The sequence below is a fragment of the Eschrichtius robustus genome, chromosome 17, assembly GCF_028021215.1.
Source record: "Eschrichtius robustus isolate mEscRob2 chromosome 17, mEscRob2.pri, whole genome shotgun sequence".
Classification (NCBI taxonomy): Eukaryota; Metazoa; Chordata; class Mammalia; order Artiodactyla; family Eschrichtiidae; genus Eschrichtius; species Eschrichtius robustus.
Window position 1 is genome coordinate 2,073,259 of NC_090840.1, and position 27,172 is coordinate 2,100,430.

Below are 27,172 nucleotides of genomic sequence, written 5' to 3' on the forward strand. Positions count from 1 at the left end.
TCTCTCACTTCGTCCCAGCTTACCCTTCCCCCTCCCCGTATCCTCAAGTCCATTCTCTAGTAGGTCTGCGTCTTTATTCCTGTCTTGCCCCTAGGTTCTTCATGAATTTTTTTTTTTTTTTAGATTCCATATATATGTGTTAGCATACGGTATTTGTTTTTCTCTTTCTGACTTACTTCACTCTGTATGACAGACCCTAGGTCCATCCACCTCACTACAAATAACTCAATTTCGTTCCTTTTTATGGCTGAGTAATATTCCATTGTATATATGTGCCACATCTTCTTTATCCATTCATTTGTTGATGGACACTTAGGTTGCTTCCATGTCCTGGCTATTGTAAATAGAGCTGCAGTGAACATTGTCCCACAAGTTTTAAACAGTGTTACTATTTATTATAAATCAGTAATGTTTAAGGTGGGTATCTTAGGACCTCGGGGCCCACCACGGGGGTGGAGGGGAAGCTAAGCCCTCATTCATGGCCGGGAGGTCTGAACCATCAACATCCCACTGCCAATCTTTAAAACTCATTATAACTTATTACATCCTTTGCAGGTGTGGGCATTTAAACATTTTTATAACATACACATTGAAAAAATGTTGGATTTTCTTAAAGAAAGGGCACTTTGAGCCCCTACAGCAGGTGTTAGCTGCGCCCACCGTGCAATTGTGTTTTACCTCCTATGCCTCCTTTTGTGGCGAGTGTTGACCTGAACACTTACACTGAATTTTAGAGCTTTAAAAATACCACTCTATCTATTCATTCAGAAAGCACATAAGGAGCCACTGTCTGTACCGCCATCATGCTGGGCCTAGAGGTACAAGTGTTACCGGTGCAGCCCTGGCCTCAGAGCCACACAGCCTGAAGGGAGCAGGCCAGGGACCATGCCTGGTCGACAGTGTTGAGAAGTACCTGCAGGTCTGTGAGCATCTAGCATAGGAACTGGCATCCTTCATACACTCAGAAAAGACTTGCTAGATTGAATGAATGAATAGATAAATTACTGGCATAACAGGGCTCCTAGAAGCCTTTAAAATTTTAATGCAGAATTACCTAAATTAGATTGAAAATGCATGTATGTACATATACTTTCTCTCTTGAATATTTTTTCTCTAAGAATAAAAGCAAAAAAATGTACATTATGGATGATTAGGATGATTTAACAAAGTAAATTTATAAAATAAATGCCATCTGTATTCTCAGGACTTTGAAGTACATTAAAATTGTTGACGTATTTTCTTCAAATTTTATTGCGTTGAAAATTTTCAAACAAAATAAGTATCACAGAATGTATTAGATTTTGATCCCTTTTTAATTAACATTATGTAATGAACAACTCAATATTCTTAGACATCATTTTAAGCCTCATAATATCTCATTTTGTGTATCAGTACATTAAACTTTGTTGACGATTTCCTTACTATAAATGATTGCTCCCATTTTTGTCCCATTAGTAATACTATGATAGATGAAAATGTGTTTCTAAATGTGTGTTTCTAGTTATCTCCTAGCTACAGTTTTGTCCTAGTTGCTGTTGTTTTCCTTTTATTACCAGTCTACCACTGAAAAACTACTAAAAATAGAAAAGGACTAAAAAGGATTAAAGATCAATATAAAAGTTTTATTCTAAGCCCATGAAAAGGACTTTATGATGTTTCTGAACAGTAGAACTCTACAAACAGAAAAAGGAAAGGATCATGATATTTGAGCTCCCTGAAATGAAGTTTTGATCCATTTTACTAAGATCTCTGATTATTTTCAATAACTGCTGGAACCAAGCAACGTAGCTGGAGTCTAGACAAGAATTGATAAATGTAATAGCGCTCTGTTGGACCATTAAACTGTGAGGGAGAAGAGGAGGTAGGGTGACCACTAATGACTGAGACCCTAGTGCTAAGTGAACACAGGCTGACTGGAGTGACCACCTGTAGATGCCGACATTCCAGGGGACAAGCCGGGCTGTTTATGTGATGCAGACCAGCAGCTTCTGTATAGATAATGCTCCTCTTTGCTCCTCTAGAGTTCAACTGGAGATTTTAAAATGATTAACAGTAGCTGAGAATCTATACCTGGCAAGATACTGGTAGGTAAACAAAACCTCATTCCCAAGGCATTTAAAGACCAGAACTGCAGTTTCCTAAAAACATAAACAATAGCTGAATGGGGACAATTGTAATGAGAATTGCAATGAGACGAACTACCATGTAAATAAGACAGCTTTGTTCACACTGAGGAATTCGGGTAGAAACATGTGGAAAGATCATTTAGTTTGACATCTATTCAACGCATGTTCATTGAGTGCCTATCATATTTTCTAGATGTAAGGCATGTAGAAATGAACAAAGCAGAAGTCTTGATCATGGGTAGCTTATATTCCAGTAGAATAAGGCAAGCTAAAAATAAAACAGGAAAAAAATAGGATTATCAGTTCCAGAGACGGGCAAGAGAAAGAAAGGCCTGACTTGAGGCACGGGGTGACAAGAGTTCGGTTTAGCCAGGGTTAAGTTTAAAACTTGAAAGCAAAGAATGAATTTTTAAAGATAAGGAAGAGAATTTCATATAAAATGAGAATTGTAGAATCAATTTCCTGGAACTCTAGAAACTAATCCAAAACTTCCAGCAACCAGAGGACTGTTTAATAATGAAAAGGGCAGGTAATTTTTGGTAAGAAAGTGTGGTGTTTCTGTTCACCTATCTATTGTACCACCCCCTTTTTCCCACCAGTGGAAAAGGAGTGGCTGCCACGATGGGTGTGGAGACCCATGTTCCTGGTGTGGCTCCATGGTTCAGAGGCTACTATGGACCTTGTTTTTTAAAATACTGTGTTTCTTAAAATACATACTCTTAAAATACTGTGTTTTGAACTTTCAGAAGTTCCCTGAGGGACAGGCACAGAAGCTGACCTTGTTTTTCCTCCCCGCTGCCTGGGGCTGGAGCTGTTTTCCTGACAGTGGCATTGCTGTCTGTCAACACACCAGCTGTGTTGACATCCACCACCCATGCCCACCTGGGGCGGGGACAGCAGACAGGTTGTTCAGATAGACCCAAGCAAGAGGAGGAGCAGAGAAGGACGTCTGCAGGAAGCATGTCCCAGAACAACCACCACATACATCAGCGTAAAAGGGAGTGCAGACTGCATGCCCAGCCCTGGATACATGCTCAGAAAAGACAGGAGAAGACCTAGGCTTGCGTCTCTGGCAGATCTGTGGGCACCCAGAAGCAGGAGGAGATGGCAAAGCAGAGCTGCAGGCAGTCCAGCTTAGTGTGGAAAGATTACTCCAGCTCAGAGCAATGGAAAATAACCAGTGCTGCGGAGGATGTGGAGAAATTGGAACTCTCATATGTTCTGGGTGGGAATGTAAGATGATGAAGCCCCTGTGAAAACAGGTGGTGGTTCTGCAAAATATTAAATGTAGAATTACCCTATGACCTGGCCATCCACTCCCAAGTATGGGCCCAAAAGAAATGAAACTGGTACTCAAGCAAATACCTGTACAGACATATTCATAGCACTTCTATTCACAGTAGCCAAAAGGTGGAAATGACCCAAACATCCATCAGTGGATGAGCAGACAACAAATTGTGGTATATAAATACAGTGGACATAAAAATGAGGTACTAAAACATGCTACAATGTGATAAACCTCAAAAATATCACACTGAAAACTGAAACAAGGCAGACACAGAACTTCACATATTGTATTATTCCATTTGTACTAAATCTGTACAGATTGCAGAGAGGTATTTGTGAGGGGGTGAGACCAGGGAGATATGGAGGGAAATGGTGATACAGACGTTTTGGAACTAGATGCGTAGGGTGGTTGCACAACATTGTAAATGTGCTAAAGGTCGCTGACTGAATTGTTCCCTTTAAAATGGCCAATGTAATGTTAAATGAATTTCATCTTGATTTTAAAATGTCTACAAACAATAAATGCTGGAGAGGGTGTGGAGAAAAGGGAACAATCTTGCACTGTTGGTGGGAATGCAAATTGATACAGCCACTATGGAGAACAGTATGGAGGTTCCTTAAAAAACTAAAAATAGAACTACCATATGACCCAGCAATCCCACTACTGGGCATATTCCCTGAGAAAACCATAATTCAAAAAGAGTCATGTAGATCAAGCCTCTTAGATAGCCTCAACCACCAGAGGGCAGACAGCAGAAGCAAGAAAAACTACAATCCTGCAGCCTGTGGACCAAAAACCACAGTTACAGAAAGATAGAGAAGATGAAAAGGCAGAGGGCTATGTACCAGATGAAGGAACAAGAAAAAACCCCAGAAAAACAACTAAATGAAGTGGAGATAGGCAACCTTCCAGAAAAAGAATTCAGAATAATGATAGTGAAGATGATCCAGGACCTCGGAATAAGAATGGAGGCAAAGATTGAGAAGATGCAAGAAATGATTAACAAAGACCTAGAAGAATTAAAGAACAAACAAACAGAGATGACCAATACAATAACTGAAATGAAAACTACACTAGAAGGAATCAATAGCAGAATAACTGAGGCAGAAGAACGGATAAGTGATCTGGAAGACAGAATGGTGGAATTCACTGCTGCGAACAGACTAAAGAGAAAACAATGAAAAGAAATGAAGACAGCCTAAGAGACCTCTGGGACAACATTAAACGCAACAACATTCGCATTATAGGGGTCCCAGAAGGAGAAGAGAGAGAGAAAGGACCAGAGAAAATATTTGAAGAGATTATAGTCGAAAACTTCCCTAACATGGGAAAGGAAATAGCCACCCAAGTCCAGGAAGCGCAGAGAGTCCCATACAGAATAAACCCAAGGAGAAACACGCCGAGACACATAGTAATCAAAGTGGCAAAAATTAAAGACAAAGAAACATTATTGAAAGCAGCAAGGGAAAAACGACAAATAACATACAAGGGAACTCCCATAAGGTTAACAGCTGATTTCTCAGCAGAAACTCTGCAAGCCAGAAGGGAGTGGCATGATATATTTAAAGTGATGAAAGGGAAGAACCTACAACCAAGATTACTCTACCCGGCAAGGATCTCATTTAGATTTGATGGAGAAATCAAAAACTTTACAGACAAGCAAAAGCTAAGAGAATTCAGCACCACCAAACCAGCTCTACAACAAATGCTAAAGGAACTTCTCTAAGTGGGAAACACAAGAGAAGAAAAGGACCTACAAAAACAAACCCAAAACAATTAAGAAAATGGTCATAGGAACATACATATCGATAATTACCTTAAACGTGAATGGATCAAATGCCCCAACCAAAAGACATAGACTGGCTGAATGGATACAAAAACAAGACCCATATATATGCTGTCTACAAGAGACCCACTTTAGACCTAGGGACACATACAGACTGAAAGTGAGGGGATGGAAAATGATATTCCATGCAAATGGAAATCAAAAGAAAGCTGGAGTAGCTATACTCATATCAGATAAAATAGACTTTAAAATAAAGAATGTTACAAGAGACAAGGAAGGACACTACATAATGATCCAGGGATCAATCCAAAAAGAAGATATAACAATTATAAATATATATGCACCCAACATAGGAGCACCTCAATACATAAGGCAACTGCTAACAGCTATAAAAGAGGAAATCGACAGTAACACAATAATAGGGGGGGACTTTAACACCTCACTTACACCAATGGACAGATCATCCAAAATGAAAATAAATAAGGAAACAGAAGCTTTAAATGACACAATAGACCAGATAGATTTAATTGATATATATAGGACATTCCATCCAAAAACAGCAGATTACACGTTCTTCTCAAGTGCGCACGGAACATTCTCCAGGATAGATCACATCTTGGGTCACAAATCAAGCCTCAGTAAATTTAAGAAAATTGAAATCATATCAAGCATCTTTTCTGACCACAACGCTATGAGATTAGAAATGAATTACAGCGAAAAAAACGTAAAAAAGACAAACACATGGAGGCTAAACAATACGTTACTAAATAACCAAGAGATCACTGAAGAAATCAAAGAGGAAATAAAAAAATACCTAGAGACAAATGACAATGAAAACACGACGACCCAAAACCTATGGGATGCAGCAAAAGCAGTTCTAAGAGGGAAGTTTATAGCTATACAAGCCTACCTAAAGAAACAAGAAAAATCTCAAGTCAACAATCTAACCTTACACCTAAAGAAACTAGAGAAAGAAGAACAAACAAAACCCAAAGTTAGCAGAAGGAAAGAAATCATAAAGATCAGAGCAGAAATAAATGAAATAGAAACAAGGAAAACAATAGCAAAGATCAATAAAACTAAAAGTTGGTTCTTTGAGAAGATAAACAAAATTGATAAGCCATTAGCCAGACTCATCAAGAAAAAGAGGGAGAGGACTCAAATCAATAAAATCAGAAATGAAAAAGGAGAAGTTACAACAGACACCGCAGAAATACAAAGCATCCTAAGAGACTACTACAAGCAACTTTATGCCAATAAAATGGACAACCTGGAAGAAATGGACAAATTCTTAGAAAGGTATAACCTTCCAAGACTGAACCAGGAAGAAACAGAAAATATGAACAGACCAATCACAAGTAATGAAATTGAAACTGTGATTAAAAATCTTCCAACAAACAAAAGTCCAGGATCAGATGGCTTCACAGGTGAATTCTATCAAACATTTAGAGAAGAGCTAACACCCATCCTTCTCAAACTCTTCCAAAAAATTGCAGAGGAAGGAACACTCCCAAACTCATTCTATGAGGCCACCATCACCCTGATACCAAAACCAGACAAAGACACTATAAAAAAAGAAAATTACAGACCAATATCACTGATGAATATAGATGCAAAAATCCTCAACAAAATACTAGCAAACAGAATCCAACAACACATTAAAAGGATCATACACCACGATCAAGTGGGATTTATCCCAGGGATGCAAGGATTCTTCAATATACGCAAATCAATCAATGTGATACACCATATTAACAAATTGAAGAATAAAAACCATATGATCATCTCAATAGATGCAGAAAAAGCTTTTGACAAAATTCAACACCCATTTCTGATAAAAACTCTCCAGAAAGTGGGCATAGAGGGAACCTACCTCAACATAATAAAGGCCATATATGACAAACCCACAGCAAACATCATTCTCAATGGTGAAAAACTGAAAGCATTTCCTCTAAGATCAGGAACGAGACAAGGATGTCCACTCTCACCACTATTATTCAACATAGTTCTGGAAGTCCTAGCCACGGCAATCAGAGAAGAAAAAGAAATAAAAGGAATACAAATTGGAAAAGAAGAAGTAAAACTGTCACTGTTTGCGGATGACATGATACTATACATAGAGAATCCTAAAACTGCCACCAGAAAACTGCTAGAGCTAATTAATGAATATGGTAAAGTTGCAGGATACAAAATTAATGCACAGAAATCTCTTGCATTCCTATACAGTAATGATGAAAAATCTGAAAGAGAAATTATGGAAACACTCCCATTTACCATTGCAACAAAAAGAATAAAATACCTAGGAATAAACCTACCTAGGGAGACAAAAGACCTGTATGCAGAAAACTATAAGACACTGATGAAAGAAATTAAAGATGATACTAACAGATGGAGAGATATACCATGTTCTTGGATTGGAAGAATCAACATTGTGAAAATGACTCTACTACCCAAAGCAATCTACAGATTCAATGCAATCCCTATCAAATTACCAATGGCATTTTTTATGGAGCTAGAACAAATCATCTTAAAATTTGTATGGAGACACAAAAGACCCCGAATAGCCAAAGCAGTCTTGAGGGAAAAAAATGGAGGTGGAGGAATCAGACTCCCTGACTTCAGACTATACTACAAAGCTACAGTAATCAAGACAATATGGTACTGGCACAAAAACAGAAACATAGATCAGTGGAACAAGATAGAAAGCCCAGAGATTAACCCACGCACCTATGGTCAACTAATCTATGACAAAGGAGGCAAAGATATACAATGGAGAAAAGACAGTCTCTTCAATTAGTGGTGCTGGGAAAACTGGACAGCTACATGTAAAAGAATGAAATTAGAATACTCCCTAACACCATACACAAAAATAAACTCAAAATGGATTAGAGATCTAAATATAAGACTGGACACTATAAAACTCTTAGAGGAAAACATAGGAAGAACACTCTTTGACATAAATCACAGCAAGATCTTTTTTGATCCACCTCCTAGAGTAATGGAAATAAAAACAAAAATAAACAAGTGGGACCTAATGAAACTTCAAAGCTTTTGCACAGCAAAGGAAACCATAAACAAGACGAAAAGACAACCCTCAGAATGGGAGAAAATATTTGCAAATGAATCAACGGACAAAGGATTAATCTCCAAAATATATAAACAGCTCATTCAGCTCAATATTAAAGAAACAAACACCCCAATCCAAAAATGGGCAGAAGACCTAAATAGACATTTCTCCAAAGAAGACATACAGACGGCCACGAAGCACATGAAAAGATGCTCAACATCACTAATTATTAGAGAAATGCAAATCAAAACTACAATGAGGTATCACCTCACTCCTGATAGAATGGGCATCATCAGAAAATCTACAAACAACAAATGCTAGAGAGGGTGTGGAGAAAAGGGAAACCTCTTGCACTGTTGGTGGGAATGTAAACTGATACAGCCACTATGGAGAACAATATGGAGGTTCCTTAAAAAACTAAAAATAGAATTACCATATGACCCAGCAATCCCACTACTGGGCATATACCCGGAGAAAACCGTAATTCAAAAAGACACATGCACCCGAATGTTCATTGCAGCACTATTTACAATAGCCAGGTCATGGAAGCAACCTAAATGCCCATCAGCAGACGAATGGATAAAGAAGTTGTGGTACATATATACAATGGAATATTACTCAGCCATAAAAAGGAACGAAATTGAGTCATTTGTTGAGACGTGGGTGGATCTAGAGACTGTCATACAGAGTGAAGTAAGTCAGAAAGAGAAAAACAAATATCGTATATTAATGCATGTATGTGGAACCTAGAAAAATGGTACAGATGAGCCAGTTTGCAGGGCAGAAGTTGAGACACAGATGTAGAGAATGGACATATGGAAACCAAGGGGGGAAAACTGCGGTGGGGTGGGGATGGTGGTTTGCTGAATTGGGCGATTGGGATTGACATGTATACACTGATGTGTATAAAATTGATGCCTAATAAGAACCTGCAGTATAAAAAAACAAACAAAACAACTAATACTAAACTTTCATTGGGTTATTTGTATGGAAATATGTTAATATAAATGTTTCAGACATTACATGAAATTTCAAAAAATCTTATATGTTCTGGTATAATGTTATAAGTAATAATCCTAGTTATTACTTTAAAATGTATATCTCAGAAATAACTAATTTTCTTGTCAACTGCATTATTATGAACTTTCATCAAATCTTTAACCGTGGTCATTTTTAAGTCTTTTGTCATTTACAGACAGTTCTGGGTGTACTCTGATGATTTTGCAAATATGTTCCTATAAAAGGGTTTCATCTTCAAGAAATTCATGGAAAAGACTCTGACAAGTACAGGTTTCTGGTAACTGACTGTACTGCTGAACTGAATGAATAAGCATTTTCAGAACTCTAATGAAAAACTGATGAACTCATAAAAGTGCTAACAAAAGATCAAGATAAAAAAAAAAATTAATTACATGTGACTGAGTGAACTGATGAGGATGAGTATAATTTTTGTGACTTTCTGTCTGAATTAAAAAAAAAAAAATCCCACAAGGACTCAGAGGCAAAGAATATACAAATCAATTTTCACTGCAAAGTAAAGGAGCTGTTACAGTGGAGGATTACTGGACTGAATGTCAATATTATGACATAGTATGAGTGTGTTTCATGTTTGGTAATTGCAATCATTGTTGCTTTTGTTGTGGTCATCCATGTACAATGCTTGGTGTCAGTCTATTTATCTCTTGTAAAAATAAAATACAGTGTGTGTGTGGAAAAAAAAAAGAGTCATGTACCAAAATGTTCATTGCAGCTCTATTTACAATAGCCAGGACATGGAAGCAACCTGAGTGTCCATCGACAGATGAATGGATAAAGAAGACGTGCCACATATATTCAATGGAATATTACTCAGCCATAAAAAGGAACGAAACTGAGTTATTTGTAGTGAGGTGGATGGACCTAGAGACTGTCATACAGAGTGAGGTAAGTCAGAAAGAGAAAAACAAATACCGTATGCTAACACATATATATGGAATCTAAAGAAAAAAAAGAAAAAAAAATGGTCAGAAGAACCTAGGGGCAAGATGGGAATAAAGATGCAGACCTACTAGAGAATGGACTTGAGGATACGGGGAGGCGGAAGGGTAAGCTGGGACAAAGTGAGAGAGTGGCATGGACATATATACACTACCAAACGTAAAATAGATAGCTAGTGGGAAGCAGCCGCATAGCACAGGGAGATCAGCTTGGTGCTTTGTGACCACCTAGAGGGGTGGGATAGGGAGAGTGGGAGGGAGGGAGACGCAAGAGGGAAGAGATATGGGAACATATGTATATGTAGAGCTGATTCACTTTGTTATAAAGCAGAAACTAACACACCATTGTAAAGCAATTATACCCCAATAAAGATGTTAAAAAAAAAAAAAAAAAAAGTAACGCAGGACATCCCTGGTGGCGCAGTGATTAAGAACCCACCTGCCAATGCAGGGGACGCAGGTTCGAGCCCTGGTCTGGGAAGATCCCACCAAGGAGCAACTAAGCTCGTGCACCACAACTACTGAGCCCACATGCTGCAACTACGGAAGCCCACATGCTCTAGGGCCTGCACGCTGCAACTACTGAAGCCCGCTCACCTAGAGCCCATGCTCCGCCACAAGAGAAGCCACTGCAATGAGAAGCCCGCGCACTGCAACGAAGAGTAGCCCCCGCTCGCCGCAACTAGAGAAAGCCCATGCGCAGCAACAAAGACCCAACACAGCCAAAAAAAAAAAAAAAGTAATGCAAATGACCTCAGTAAATTAAATTAAATGAATTCATGAAGAAAATAAAGGAAAGAAAATTATCCAATGTCCAATAATCCCCGATTATTTCCTTTCCCCCAAGTACAGTTTCCCTGGTAAAAGGCCACAGGTCCCTTTGGAGAAGGCTGGGAGAAAGATGGACAGTATGAATTTTCAGCCATGTGTCAGGGTCCTTCCTCTAGGGAGCCCAGCAGCCCCTGCATTCCAGGGGCTCTGGGTCTGTAAATTGGCTCAGGTCTGAGAGCTCCCTTTACTAGTGGAAGGGGCGTCGGTCAGGTCTTTAAATCAAATCATGTTCGAGAGCCAATTCTGAGCCAATAAGGTGTCAGCTCCTGTGACTCTGGAGACTGAGGAGGCCCAAGAGCTGCTGTCCAGGAGCTGGAGGCCAGGAGAGCTGGTGGTGGGGTTCTAAGCCCTGGGAGTGGAGAGCCCAGGGTGTAGACGCCAGTCTGGGTCTGAAGGCCTGGGGACCGGGAGCACGGGGGCAGCCAGGCCTGGCTCGCAGCCAGGCCTGGCTCGCAGCCAGGCAGAGCAAAGCCTCCCTGCCTCCACCTGCTTAGACTGTCCCTGGGAGGCTGTGTCCGGGGGACAATCTGCAAATGCTAACCTCCCATGGAAACCCCCTCCCAGACACGTCCAGAAACAACGTTTAATCGGGTATCTGGTGTCCCACGGCCCAGAAACCATCACAGTCTGCGTCATAACCTTGTACTGAGGAAATCAGAATGTCACTCACCATAGAGATTTAAATGCTAAAATATGAGAGATGTATCTTATAAACCATTGTGTGATGCAGAAAAAGATTTTACATTTTTTTTCTGGAAATATTGAATTAATTTTCCAGGCTCTGCAACTTCACATGAGTACAGACCACATAAAGAGGAATCACTTCACTAAGTCTTCAAACACTTCTGCAGCGAGATGTACATAAATATTCATATGCTCATTTTAATTTTAATTTTTTAAAAATCCAGAGAATTGAGACTTTTCAAAGATTGAAACTAAACTAATCCCAGATTCATATAAAAATGCATTTTCTGCCTTTTAATTAAAATGATTAATGCAATTAATAGTGATTATTTTTTCTAATGAATACTTAATTTACTCTTTGGGAAATCACTTATGATTACAACTCATTACCAAATAATTACATGCAATTTAGTGATTTGTGTCATGCTGTTAATTCATACTGATGAAGGGGATCAACAACCCTAAACTTAAATTTCTAGCCTTCTGTATAAATAGTTTCTTTTGGTAATAAAAATTAGTATTAATCCACATACTCTTTTGCAATTGCCCCATGTGTCTTGAAAAATCACTGATGGGATAGAAATATTATTTTTGTGTCAATAAGGTATCAATATTGCGGTATGGGTTAGGCTGGATTTTACTTATTTCGGATTGTGGACGAATTGTCAGTAAAAGAAGGGACGTTTTGGAATTGGAGGCCAGATCCCTGTTGCTTGCACTGCAGATACAACCTACAACCTGCTTCATGTGTATCATTTTTCTTGGAGGAGATTCTCCCGTGAAAATTTCCATTATGCGAATATATATGTATATGCATAACTGAATCACTGCGCTGTACGCCTGAAACTAACAAGACATTGTAAATCAACTCTACTGCAATAAAATTTTTTTTTTAAATTTCCACTTTGCGTTGAGTGCAACATGCTGTTCCCCTCTGCCGGGGAGTCCGTCTACCCAACAGCCACTTCCACCCTGAGGCCCTCTGCCTGCATCCATGTCTCGAGTGAGTGGTGATGGGAAAGGTGGGTTGAACGTCGGGGCTCAGGGCACCGCACACCTGTCAAGTCAAATATCTGCGTTAGCTCCCAGTGCCGCCAAAGGTACGCCATGCGGACCTCGGACAAACTTCGTATGATGTGTTAGCTTCAGTTTCTGCATTTGTAACAAGGGGACAACCACAGTATCGGGCCGCTGAGCCTAAGTGAAAACTGTGCAAGACTCTTAGCTCCATTCCTGGTGAATTCACGTGTCCACAGCTGAAGGCCATTGTCACTACTAGAACAGTATTGCCTGAGTGTATTATCCACAATGATTGCTACGTGCAGACTGTGATACACACGGCATAATATTCTGTATTTTTTGCCTTATTAGGAAGAACACTTCTAAGTGAGGAAGTTCAGTTACAAATACACAGGAAAATGCAGATATAGATTATAAAGCCATCCAATTTACACTGGGTATTTTGCAACAGCACTTTCAAGGTTAAATGGCAGTATTTGGCACTAAACCTGCATTCTTAGTAAGGGCTCAAAAGCACCCAATTTTTAGGTGCCGAGCACAATGTACGTATTCAAAAAGTATCTATAGGATGAATAAAAAGGATTTGGCAAATATTTATGAAATGAACTCTTTCAAGTAACTATATCTCAGTGCTAATGATACCTAAACTTACTGTATTAGAAACTTCAGCCTTTTTGGTGTGTTTCCCATTCTTCCCAATTATGAGGATGTCTTCAAAGCCCACACCACAGAGATAGAAGCAAGGCCTGCTCACACACGCAAATGTGAGCTTGTCATCCAGGTGAAAAAGTGTCCTGGTGAAAGATCTATAATTTCTTCTTAAACTGTGTCTCAGTGGAACCAAATTAAAAGTTCCAAATACTTTTTTGCATGATATACTATCTAATACATGTTGCCATGTAATATACATTGGGTTGGGCAAAAGGTTCGTTCGGTTTTTTCCCTAAGATGGCTCTAGTAGCACTTAGTTGCCTTTAACTTCATTCGAAACAATTTTGTTAGATTGTATGTGACAGCTGTCATATCAGCGTGCGTTAAAAAAACTTATCAAAGTTGGTGAATTTTTGTGCAGCCATTTTAATATTGAAGGTGGAAGAAAAAAGCAACATTTTCTGCATATTATGTTTTATTATTTCAAGAAAGGTAAAAACACAACTGAAACTCAAAAAAAGATTTGTGCAGCCTACGGAGAAGGTGCTGAGACTGACTGAACGTATCAAAAGTGGTCTGCGAAGTTTCATGCTGGATATTTCTCGCTGGATGGTTCTCCATGGTCAGTAGACCAGTTGAAGTTGATAGCGATCAAATCAAGACATTAACTGAGAACAATCGACGTTATACCATGCGGGAGATAGCAGACATACTCAAAATATCCAAATCAAGCACTGAAAATCATTTGCACCAGCTTGGTTATGTGAATCGCTTTGATGTTTGGGTTCCACGTAAGTTAAGCGAACAAAACCTTCTTGACCATATTTCCCTATGCGATTCTCTACTGAAAAGTAATAAAAAGGTTCCATTTTTAAAACAAATTGTGACGGGAGACGAAAAGTGGATACTGTACAATAATGTGGAACGGAAGAGAAATGAACCACCACCAAGCACACCAAGGGCTGGTCTTCATCCAAAAAAGGTGATGTTGTGTATGTGGTGGGATTGGAAGGGAGTCCTCTATTATGAGCTCCTTTCGGAAAACCAAACCATTAATTCCAAGTACTGCTCCCAATTAGACCAACCAAAAGCAGCACTCGAGGAAAAACATCCGGAATTAGTCAACAGAAAACGCATAATCTTCCATCCAGATAATGCAAGACCGCATGTTTCTTTGATGACCAGGCACAAACTGTTACAGCTTGGCTGGGAAGTTCTGATTCATCCACCATATTCCCCAGACATTGCACCTTCAGATTTCCATTCATTTTAGTCTTCACAAAATTCTCTTTAATGGAAAAAATTTCAATTCCCTGGAAGACTGTAAAAGGCACCTGGACCAGTCCTTTGTTCAAAAAGATAAAAAGTTTTGGGAAGATAGAATTATGAAGTTGCCTGAAAAATGGCAGAAGGTAGTGGAACAAAAGGGTGAATATGTTGTTCAATAAAGTTCTTGGTGAAAATGAAAAAATGTGTCTTTTATTTTTACTTAAAAACCGAAGGCACTTTTGGCCAACTCAATGTGTATATAATTATCTAATTAAGTCAATTATGGAAAAAAACTACATAAAAAAAACACGTGAACTACTTTAGACTTAACAGTTTTTATCCCACTCTCTTAAGATAATGCGATATATTTATTGGTTGAAAATATCAACTTAGGTTTACTTCTTAAATTTTCATTTACAGACTTTAGTTCTGGAGAAATGCTTTAGACAGGTTCAGAATAACATGACTGCCTCACTGATATTATGGATGTCATTTAGATTTCTACAAGCAGATTTTTCTATTTGAATTTTATTTTTATACAGCAGGTTCTAATTAGTCATCCATTTTATACACATCAGTGTATACATGTCAATCCCAATCGCTCAATTCATCCCACCACCACCACCACCCCCCGCCGCTTCCCCCCTTTGGTGTCCATATGTTTGTTCTCTACATCTGTGTCTCTATTTCTGCCCTGCAAACCGGTTCATCTGTACCATTTTACTAGGTTCCACATATATGCATTAATATACGATACTTGTTTTTCTCTTTCTGACTTACTTCACTCTGTATGACAGTCTCTAGGTCCATTCATGTCTCTACAAATGACCCAGTTTCATTCCTTTTCATGGCTGAGTAATATTCCATTGTATATATGTACCACATCTTCTTTATCTATTCATCTGTCAATGGGCATTTAGGTTGCTTCCATGTCCTGGCTATTGTAAATAGTGCTGCAATGAACATTGGGGTGCATGTGTCTTTTTGAATTATGGTTTTCTCTGGGTATATGCCCAGTAATGGGATTGCTGGGTCATATGGTAATTCTATTTTTAGTTTTTTAAGGAACCTCCATACTGTTTTCCATGGTGGCTGTATCAATTTACATTCCCACCAGCAGTGCAAGAGGGTTCCCTTTTCTCCACACCCTCTCCAGCATTTGTTGTTTGTAGATTTTCTGATGATGCCCATTCTAACTGGTGTGAGGTGATACCTCATTGTAGTTTTGATTTGCATTTCTCTAATAATTAGTGATGTTGAGCAGCTTCTCATGTGCCTCTTGGCCACCTGTATGTCTTCTTTGGAGAAAGGTCTATTTAGGTCTTCTGCCCAGAGATAAGTCCACGCACCTAGGGTCAACTAATCTGTGACAAAGGAGGCAAGGATATACAATGGAGAAAAGACAGCCTCTTCAATAAATGGTGCTGGGAAAACTGGGCAGCTACATGTAAAAGAATGAAACTCCCTAACACCATACAAAAAAAATAAACTCAAAACGGTTTAAAGACCTAAATGTAAGACCGGACACTATAATACTCTTAGAGGGAAACATAGGCAGAACACTCTTTGACATAAATCACAGCAAGATCCTTTTTGACCCACCTCCTAGAGTAATGAAAATAAAAACAAAAATAAACAAATGGGGCCTAATGAGACTTAAAAGCTTTTGTGCAGCAAAGGAAACTACAAATAGGGCGAAAAGACAACCCTCAGAATGGGAGAAAATATTTGCAAACGAATCAACTGACAAAGGATTAATCTCCAAAATATATAAACAGCTCATGCAGCTCAATATTACAAAAACAAACGACCCAATCCAAAAATGGGTACAAGCAGATTTGATCAATCACCTGTCAACCGGAGTAAAGAAATAATAACTTTGCAGGGAGCATCTCGATGCCTGAGGGGCACCCAGTGCATTTAATAAAAGTGAGCAATGGCGTGAGAGGTGATGAATCCCATGTGCTCACCACAGCTTGGTTACAACAACAGCATTATGTTTTTGCCCCCATATCTCTGCAATCTGTGTAGTGCACATGCTATTTTCCAGGAAGCTTTTATTGAGGATATATGTATCAGAACTGTCCTAAGGCACTTAAAATATCAATTCTAAATACATGTGGTTCCAAAACCTCTGAATAGAGCTGAAGTCAGCATTCAGTAAGGAGGTCACCACCCAGGTTTCTATTCTACCCTTTGAATCAGTCGTCAGAAACAGAGGAGGCAAGAAAAAAAGCTCTAAACCCTAACATGGAATAAAATGGCAGGAATGGTGCTTGAGCGTCTCCAGGTAACAGCATCGCAGGGAGAGTTAGTCTCTGGCCTCGTGCAGACCACGTGGGCCAGTGGACATCACCTCAACCCTCTGCAGCCACTTCTTATCTATAAAATGAAATTATGATAGATTGTTTTATGGGGTTGTTTTGAGGGCATTGCTTGTCAGAAGGCACTTCCTTTATCTCCCCTTCTATTCCATCGAGACCTCCTTTCCAAAGCTTTTATTAAATTGCAGAAAACTCATTCAGGGGATAAATTAGGAGTTTGGGACTAACAGATACAAATTACTGTACATAAAATAGATAAACAACGAGGACCTAGTGTATAGCACAGGGAACGATATTTAACATCTTGTAATAACCTATAATGGAAAAGAATCTGAAAAAGAATATATATCTGTATAACTGAATCACTTTGCTGTATAGCAGAAATAAACACAACATCGTAAATCAACTATACTTTAATAAGAAAAAAAAGAGTGCTGAATGTTGACGGAAAGCTCTACATCGACGAAAACACCAAATTAGTCAGGAGCAGATGACTGACTTTCACCAACTTGTGTAATAACAATTTCAGACGAATCTAGAAAGGTGTCACTGTACAGAATCACCAACAGCATGGCGGTGCCTACCTGCGGCCAGTGGACACCTGGGTACAAAGCAAAGAGCTTAGCGGATTTAAGGTGACTGTTCAGCCGATGTGGGTAGAACTAGTGCAAATGCCTGTACCGAGTCCAAGCAGGAAACAGAATCCACCCCAGATGGTTTAAATGTTGAGTCCCTAATTAAGGAACTCCCAATGGAGCATGGTTGAGATTAAGGAAAACAACAATAGATGCTGAAATAGAGCAACTTTTTGACACTACAGCATGAAGAGAGCAGCTGTGCTGACCAGCTCTTCCAAGCCTGTTAAGGCCTGCAATCTTTAGCATCGAAGTGCCGTGTTCTGACATCATTTTATTAAATAATTTTAAAATGTCACGCTAGGGTCTTAAAGTTTGTGGTATTTAATTGTATTTGATTTACACTTTCTCAAAATGGGGCCTCAATATATTCTGAGCCGTCTAAGAACGTTTGTTGCCTTCTTTTTGTTACTAGTCTCGGGTGTGTGTGTGCTGTACACGTGTGCAACCACCCCCTCCCGGACAACCACCCCCTCCCGGAGTGCCATCAGGCAGTAAGTGCGTGTGTCCTTCTGCTGAGGTTGGGCCACTGCTAAATGACACTTGACTCTGCGGTGGTCTGTTTTTGATGTTTTGTTCTCAAAATGGGAGCAGAGGACACTCGGGGTCCCAAGGGGGATCCTATACGTCTCCATCGACCCTGGAAACTTGTGTTTGTGCTTCAGCAAGACAGCCTCACTGCCTCTGTCATCCTCCTGAGCTGTAGACCCGGCTTCCAGGAAAGACCGTCAGTCTAACTGCCACCATGGGGTCTGTTTCCTGAGTCCTGAACAGCGTATTAGGAGAAGGATTTAGTCTGGCCTTTCCATCCTCATGAGTCTGAACAATGGACTTCTTTTAACTTTTTAAAAATTTTCAAAAAGCCTATTGTGCATCTTAATAAAACGTCACAGATGAATACTTAACTCATTTCAAACATTTCAAAAAATGCTACATAGGAGGCACATAATGTTTAGGAAGGAGTAAAAACAAAACAAATCAAACACGTGGGGACCACTGAATGAAATGTATTGGTAACAATTTTTATTGACTCTATCTTGGCATATATCATTTTTACAGACCTTAGAGATGACCATTAACACGGTCAGACTCGTGTCTGGGTACTAGACTGTCAGTCATGTGCTAATCTCTGTATCTTCTGTAAAGCTTTGCAACTTCAGTTTCATACACACCACGTAACGGAGAGTTTTAGGATGGGAAGATGTGAATGATGTTGATCAGCACAGAGACACAGGTTAACACCATAAATACAAAGAATGATACAAGACAGACAGATGGACAACAATAGTACAAAGACATCACTGACAATGGATAGCTAAGAGGGGCTTAGCTGGGACGCGCCAGGAACTAAAATGAGTTGTTAGCGGAATACAGTTCCAGTTGGAACAACAAGAATTGGAACTGTGAAAAGTCATTCAAAACCAGAGGCTGAAAAAGGCAAAAAGATATCTTCATCAGTTATAATCACTTAATTTGAAAAGTCTCTCTTACAAATGAAAAGTCGATACGAGCATACTGAGATGGAAATAAACACTAAGTAACTGATGACGAAAGCGGGACGGGACGACACAGCGGCCTTGGTGGCCCCGACAGCGGTGCCGAGGCCCCGGTGTCACCGTGGGGCGGCCAGAAGAGGCCCCGGACCTTCGTCCATCATGAGCCCCCTGCCACGGCCTGGGCACGGTCCCCGCCGGCCCCTCGCGGGCCCCGGGACCCTGCCAGCCAGGCCGAGCTCGCGCCCACCGCGCGCATCTGGTTCTCCCTGGGCGGCGCTCTGCGCAGGAGGGGAGGGACCAGGCTCTCCCGGCGCCCCCGAGGGATGCACACGGCCCGGGGGCAGAGGGCGGTCCCCGGTCTCAGGGACGGTGGCTTCTCTCTGCGCAGACGAGGCCCTGGGGAGGCAGCGAGGCCCCGCCCGCACCCTCCTGATAGGGGCTGAACTGCGTCCCCAGAGGGTCTGTGGAAGCCCTAACCCCCAGGCCCTCAGAATGAGACCTTGTGTGCAGAGAGGGACTTTACAGAGCCGATCACGTTAGAACGCCGTCGTCGGGGCCCCGATCCGATAGCACGGTGGGTGTCCTCATAAAGGGCAGGTGTGGACCCTGAGCCGCAGGGAGGGGCCGGGCAGGTCGGTGCACCTCTTACCGCCTTCCATCGTGGGACCCTCCCGTGCGCCCGCGCGGCCGCAGCCTGTCCTGTCCGGTGCCCTCTGTCCTCGGGGCTCCCCAGCGCCCCAAAGGAGCGTGGCCCAAACGCCGCTCTGCAAGCCTCGCCCCCTCAAACAGGAATGTGAGGGGCTTCTAGCCCCTTGAGGTGACGGCCACCGTCACCACTTGAACCCACTAGCGGGCCAGGATTGAGGGCGCCTTCCTCCTCCTGATCGGTGGTCAGTTCAACACATGGTCTGGCTCTTGAGTCCTGGAAACAGTCCTTCTGGGGGTCACTTACAGGCTCCCAAACTCACACTTGGTTCTCTACTCCCAGATTCGCAAAATGCTGATTTTACAAGTGAACTTCGGAAAACATCTCAAGAACTGCAGTCAGTGCAGTCACCTTAGGGAACCGTCCTCACCCGTCTGGAAGCAGGTTTTTTTTCTCCAAGTCTTTTGTAGACTAGAGTGAAGCCCATTTCACGCTGCAGCCACGGGAGCTCTGAAGGAGCAGCTCTCCGAGGGGCTGGAGGAACGTTCCACGCCCTGCCTGGCTCACCCCCAGCGCCTAGCAGTCCAGCCACGTCCGCTGGGAAGGGCAGGCCTGGCCTGGCCACACGGAGCAGGCAGCCTCTGCATGGATGTCGCGTGTGCATCGCCTCTGACCCCCTTCTCTGACATCTACCCTGGTCCCAATACTAAGCCCGGAATAATCTGCAGTGTTTTGTTTGTCAGTGACTTTGTTGGTGGAAGGATCATCTGACAGAGGGTACAGAACCCCTGAAAGTGGATCGTTTGAACATGGGTCAAGTGTGACAGTAACACATTGCACACTGTTCAATCATCACTCACTCAATTACTCAATTAAATCACTTCTCCATGAAGCAGGGGATATGTCCTTTTCATCATCAAATTTACTGTTAGTAAAGTACCCTTCATAACGTCATTCCAGAAACATTTGGGGGGCAGCACTTGTAAGCACCTTAGATCCAGACGTGCTGAGTTGCCAGGTGGCCAGAATGACTGCGGGTGTGGTTTGCTGGCCCAGATGTAGGCTCCACTACCCCCCTACACGCCCTCCAGGCCTCGTGTCCAGGTGGCCAGAGGAAGATGCCATCAGCCTCAGGAATTGAAAGGGGGAACAGAAAGTCCCAAAGGTCAGGCTCTGTGACCATGGTTTTCCATCTTGTAGATGACAGAGCAGGAATTTAAAACAAGCCTCACCTACTTCACAACCATGTTTTATTTGTGGTTACTTTATCAACTCTTCGTGATGAAAAAGACACAGACTTTCAGAATTGAACTCAGAGCCAAATTTCTTACTTGTTACTAAAGTTTCTGAGACTTTGAAACAGGCAGTACCTACAACAGCGTCTGACCTATAGACGAGGCTCTATATTCATATTTGTTAAATGTTTTTATTTTACTTATCTGAGTTTCAGTTTCTCTAACCTCAGAATCGACTAAAGATACCACTTCTTGGATTATTAGCAGAATTCAGCGAGATAACAGCCAATAAAGATCTACATGTGCTTTGCTTGCAATAAATGTTAGTTTACATTGCCTTTTCTCCCTCTTACATCTTTAGTATTTATTGCACTTAAACAAGAAACAACCAGAAGTATTTGATATCAGTCTGATTGGGTTAATATTGCATAACTTTTACATCACGAGGTAGCTTAGACAAGAGAGTCTGCTTCCTGGTGTATTACATATTCCATCAAAGTAAATGAGCCTGAGAATCTATCTCCTTATACAAGATTACTGAGTTTTAAGTGGAAATTACAGAGCATAACTAACAATGTAGCATGCATAATCTATAATCCAAAGGAAACAGCAATACAAATGGAATTTTCTAATGTAAAAGAGATGACTTGGGTTTTTTTCCTTTTTCTCTTCACTAAATAAGAAAATTCCCGAGACTATCAGCAGGTAAGCAGATAAGGTGACAGTATGAAATGATCTTGCATTGTAAATAAGATTAGTTAATATTTTTTAATTTAATTGTTATCTTATATTGGAGTATAGTCTGACTCTGATTAAGGAAATATTTTCCTTCCAATGATCCCCGATCAGATTGTCTCTTCCAATCTTGTTTCACTTCCTTGTTTCAACACTGATTTACCCCATTTCTCAGGGACCTTCTATGGATGCCATGCAAGTTCATGGTGATTTCATTCGTGCTGTGTGCACATGATGTGAAGAGTACTTGAGGAAACAGCCTTACTTTCCTTGGGAAATTAAAGAAAAACAACTACTACAAATCAGTATTGAAAACTATATTTAAAGGCATAGGTTTACACTGGAAAAGAACTCACAGAGAAGAAGAATATCCACTAAAATGGCAGATGAGTGAGTGTAGAGAATTACCTTTTAATAATGAGAGGGTTTTTATGTCATCTTAAATAGGGATGGCTTGGTTCTTGAAAGATAAAAGTTGGTATGTATTCTTAAAATTTTCCATTTGCAGCTGCAAGGGAATCTAGCACATATCCAAGGAAAATTCTGTAATTTATTAATTGGATTTAGTAAAATAATAAGTCCATTGATGAATTCAATAAGCTTGAAGAGGGAGGCTGCTTTCTTTCATGGGTGGGGATTTGGTGACAAAACAGAGGAAGTAATTACCTTTGTCAAGATGGGTTAAGGGGGATTCACAGGGAAAGACACTCAGTCTGGCTCAACAGATGTGAGAACCTTTCCTTCAGGAGTGGCTGAAAAGAAATGGTTTATTTCCTGAGGCTCTAATAATTCTGTCATATTTTAATTAAACTGGAAAGAAAAACCAGGTTGTCTCAAAGGCTGGCAACAAGGAGGAAGAACATATTAATTCTATATTGCTCTGGAACGAACAACCACAAACTTAGTGTCGTAAAACCACACCCATCCCAGGGGCTAAGAGTCCAGGTATGCTCTGCTGTGTGCTCTGCTCAGAGTCTCACAGGCTGCACCCAAGGTGTTGCTGGGCTGCATCCTCACCTGAAGGCTGGACTGGGGAAGAGCCCGCTGATTCCTTTTGTTGGCAGAGTTTGTTCCCCGGGGGCTGTGTGACTGAGGACCCTGGGTTTTGCTGGCTGTGAGCTGGAGGCCATCCATAGTTCCTAAAATCCACCTGCAGGTCCTTGTCAGGGGGATGCCTCCAACATGGCCAGTCACTGTACTGAACCAGCAAGGAGAGCCTTTCACCTCAGGGAGGTCCTGTCCATCCTTCAAGGCCTTCACTTAATTGGGTCCGGCTTCCTGAGGTGATCTCCCTCTTGGGTGACTTACCATCACCTGCCTTGGCACCTCAACTACATCTGCAAAATCTTTCACCTTGGCCACATTCTACTAGCCAGAAGCAAGTCTCAGGTCCAATCCACATTCACGAGAGGGGATTATAGGGGCGTTAATACAGGAGCAGAGTCAGGTGGGCCTCCCCAGGGTCTGCTCAGCAAAAGGGGAAAGAGAACACCGGAGATGAAGCCGGGCCCCTGTTTGCAGGGCTTAAAAGAGCAAGTCTGCTGTGTGGGCACAGACCTGTCTCCCCAGCAGAGGCAGGTTAAGACCTTAGGTACTGAAAATACTTTGCCAATCCCATATGCAATTAAAAATAAAAATAATGCTACTTAAATTGAGAGTCAAGAAATAAAATGTAAGGAAAACTACTTTTTCTTATGACAACTAACTTATCTTTTTAAAAAAAATTTTATTAACAAATTTTAAATGTTCTCTTTTTACTGTTTCTCTAGGCATGTACGTGTTTTGTCTGCTTCCTGGGTCACCCAGTTTTGCTCATTGAAAAAGATATGTATTGTTCACCTATTCCTAAGAGAGAAAGAGGTACGTTGGGGTGTGTGTGTGTGTGTGTGTGTGTGTGTGTGTGTGTGTGTGTGTACACTTTCTAATAACCACTTACAAGTTCACCTATCAGCCAGAGGAAAGAAAAAATATGAGATAATCTATCATTTTCAAAAGTGGCCTAATCTTGGCAATTCACCACTTCTTTCCAAATAATTTCATGAAAGACCTATACTTATACTGAAAGGAATTTAAAACATTTTAAAATGTTACAATTCTCTATTGCCAATTTTTACTAACTGGCCACTAAATAATGTTACCTTAATAATTGCCTATAAAGCTGCTTTCTATCCTATTATTCTTAGACAAAAATACAATGTTCTTTGTTCTATGTCTAATGTTCTTATTAGACAATATTCAAAATGAAGAAAGCAGTATCAATTATTTTAAAAATTATCTCAATGTATTACACGTATTACATAAGTCCCTAGTTTTGCCTTGTGAACTATCTGGTCCTAATCACATAAAACTCCTGTGCAGCATTTCAGAAGAAAAGGAAACACAAATTTTGAGTTCCGTTGCCTCAAATGTCAAGGTACCTCACTAAGAAATTCTGGACTGCAAAGGTCTATACATCTGCCACATATTGTAGAGATTTTTCTACTTTTTTCTCTTATACTCCCTCAGTATGCAACCTCACACCTGTAACACAAGCATTACCAGACACGTTATATTCTAGACGTAATTGTTGTGAAGTGATTGTCGGACAACACAGCAGTTTTCCATTCATCTCTCTGCTGTATTGTATGTGATGTCAATCTGAACAGTCCCTGGTTAGCGCTCCTATAGCATCTGCTTACGTTTAGTTAATGGGAGTTAACCTCCAGTCTGAGCTCACTGCTGTGCAGGCTGATGAACCAATTTGCAATCCTCCTAGTCTCTTGCTTGTGGCTCCGTTTATTTGTGTTGCCTGAGGGGTTGCCAGGCTTAAATTGCAGGTCCCTCTGCACAGACCAGACCACATAGAGCCTCCACTGGGGTGGGGGAGGCAAACTCCCCACAGGTCCCTCCTCTCACTGACCGATTTCATCCCGAGATTATAGATGCAACAGCAGTGGCCACTGTGACTCAGGCCACTGTCTCTGCTTTTATTTGTTTTAACTTTAATGTTATAGTGGAGCAGAGTTGATTTACAATGTTGTGTTAGTTTCAGGTGCACAGCAAAGTGAGTCAGTTATACATATACATATATCCATTCTTTTTCAGATTCTTTTCCCATATAGGTTATTACAGAGTATTTTAAATCATAACGAGTAAATACCAAAAAAAAAAAAAAGTCACAAAAACGGCATTTTAAAAATCTGGTACTAGAATAGATCCCCCTTAAATGATTTCACATCAGTGCTCCACTCAGACCCACCTAGAGATTTTGGAAAGCAAAGATCTTACTTCACCTCCCAAATGGAAATCCACAGCTACTGATACGGAGCTGTCTGTACATTCAGTTCTTGACTGTATAACAATATCCATTAACCATGTGAATGAGCAGAACACCTACCAAATAACATGGCAATAGAGATTCAAAAAGAAACAGACCAAAGATTGAAGGTAAAATATGATGTTAAGCCTCTCGAGGATGGTTTTGTGTTCTAAAGCCGGCAGTATACGACTCTATAGCTGCCTAAAATCATATTAAACAAAGAAATCATACTGTATTTATCACTGAAGAATGCAAATGAACTGCTGAAAAATAAACTCGTGCCTAACAACACATTACGAACTGTGTCCTAGCGATGAGAAGCAACCATTTTATTATTAATCTAGTTTTCTTTGCAAAGCAACATTATGCAGCTCAAGGTGAATAATATACAAAGTGAAGCGACTGCGCTAAATAAAATCAAAACAACTTTGACTATTTTCTACAAAAATGTCATCAATATATTTTCCCATCTTTTCTTATAATGGTTCCTGCAAGTAATACTAGGATCAAAACATTATAAAGCGTGAAGTTGTAACTCAGCTGAAAACCACTGAGCTGATATCCACAGGAAAGTGCTTGTCCCATCATCTGCTCTGACAGACACTGGGAAGTTTTTGGCAGACAAAGAACGCAGAATGATCATTTTCCAAAGTGTTCTATTTCCTTTAAGAACAATTGAAGCAAAATTTCTAAGATGTTTAAAAATTGTGTAGGTCCAGGTATCTTATGACTGTGCTTCTTCTTCTACCTCTTTTTTTGCCAAATCATCCAAAATGGGTGACCCATCTCAAATCTAAAGGGAACTCAAATATGTCTGGCCACTTCATGTGGCCAACCTCTCCTTTACACTTACTTTCAAAGGAGCTGAGGCCATCTGGGAAGAGAACTCATCCTCGGGGGAGAAAGTTCGGGAAGCAGTGAGCCTGGCTCAGGAGGAGAGCCCGCGCCGGGGAGGGAGGTTGTTCCGGCTGGTGTCCATTCACTGCCGTTTTCCTCCGCAGGATTCCATGCAGCCCCGTCCCGGGGATGGAACTCACTCAGCGACTGTAACTAAAAAACAGAAAGATCAATTTCGTAAAAACTAAGGCGCTGAGATTCTAGGAGCACTGCTAAGGCACCTCTCCATCAAATGATCAGACTGTAACATAAAGGGGGCGGGGAGTTCTTACAGAGTCTCAACAGAACTCTCCAAAGCTTTGCCCTTGAGCTTTCTCACACTGTAGGGACGGAGGGGACAGGTGATGGTAGTAGGTAGAGATGGTCGTTCTCACACTACCCAGTGGGAAACATCTGGTCTTGGCAGGGCATCCATGGGAAATCATAAGAGATTTTTCATGAACTCTTAGGAAGTACCCCATTAAAAACTCTGGAAATACTTGAATACCACTTTATTCAGGGATACAGATGCAGAGAACTCATAGGATGTATAGTTTTATATTAATTTTGATTGTATTGTTGCAATTCTATTAAACAGGCTGATGAAGCCTGGGAAGACACAGTTACACATTGGTATGACCTCTATCTCAGCTTTTATCACACCAGACCCTTTACCTCCACCCTATTTTTTTGCAGCCTGGCTTTGTTTCTGTTTTAATAATATAAATCTATTATAAACTTCTGAATTTCCTCTTAAATATGTGTCTGTAAATTTGTAAGAAAACTATTATAAGTTGGGTTTTTTTAAAAGCAAAAAGATTGCTTATGGGCTCAGGTAGCGGGATGGACACAGGAGGACGCATGGAGGAGGAATTATGACAGGAACTTGGGGGCCAGGGCCCAGGCGATGGTGGACGTCGGTCTCCCCAGATGTTTCTCCTCCCTGTGAAGCAACTTTCCCCCAGGGAGGGGACATGAGCCCAGCAGCCATGTTTCCAATCTATCATCCAAGCAGACAAAGGACCACCTGTCCGTCCCAACCCGAAATATCCAGGGAAGAAGGGCCCAGGCTGAAGTCACGTGTTCATACTGAGCACAGGAGAAGGTGCCCAGGTTATTTTCCATTTCTCATAAAAGTGAATGCTCAAGCAACCTGAAGTCCATCAGATGAATATACTTAGTATAAAGACTCAGATAAGAGAAGCACTTCTGGAAAAAATGAGGTCTTG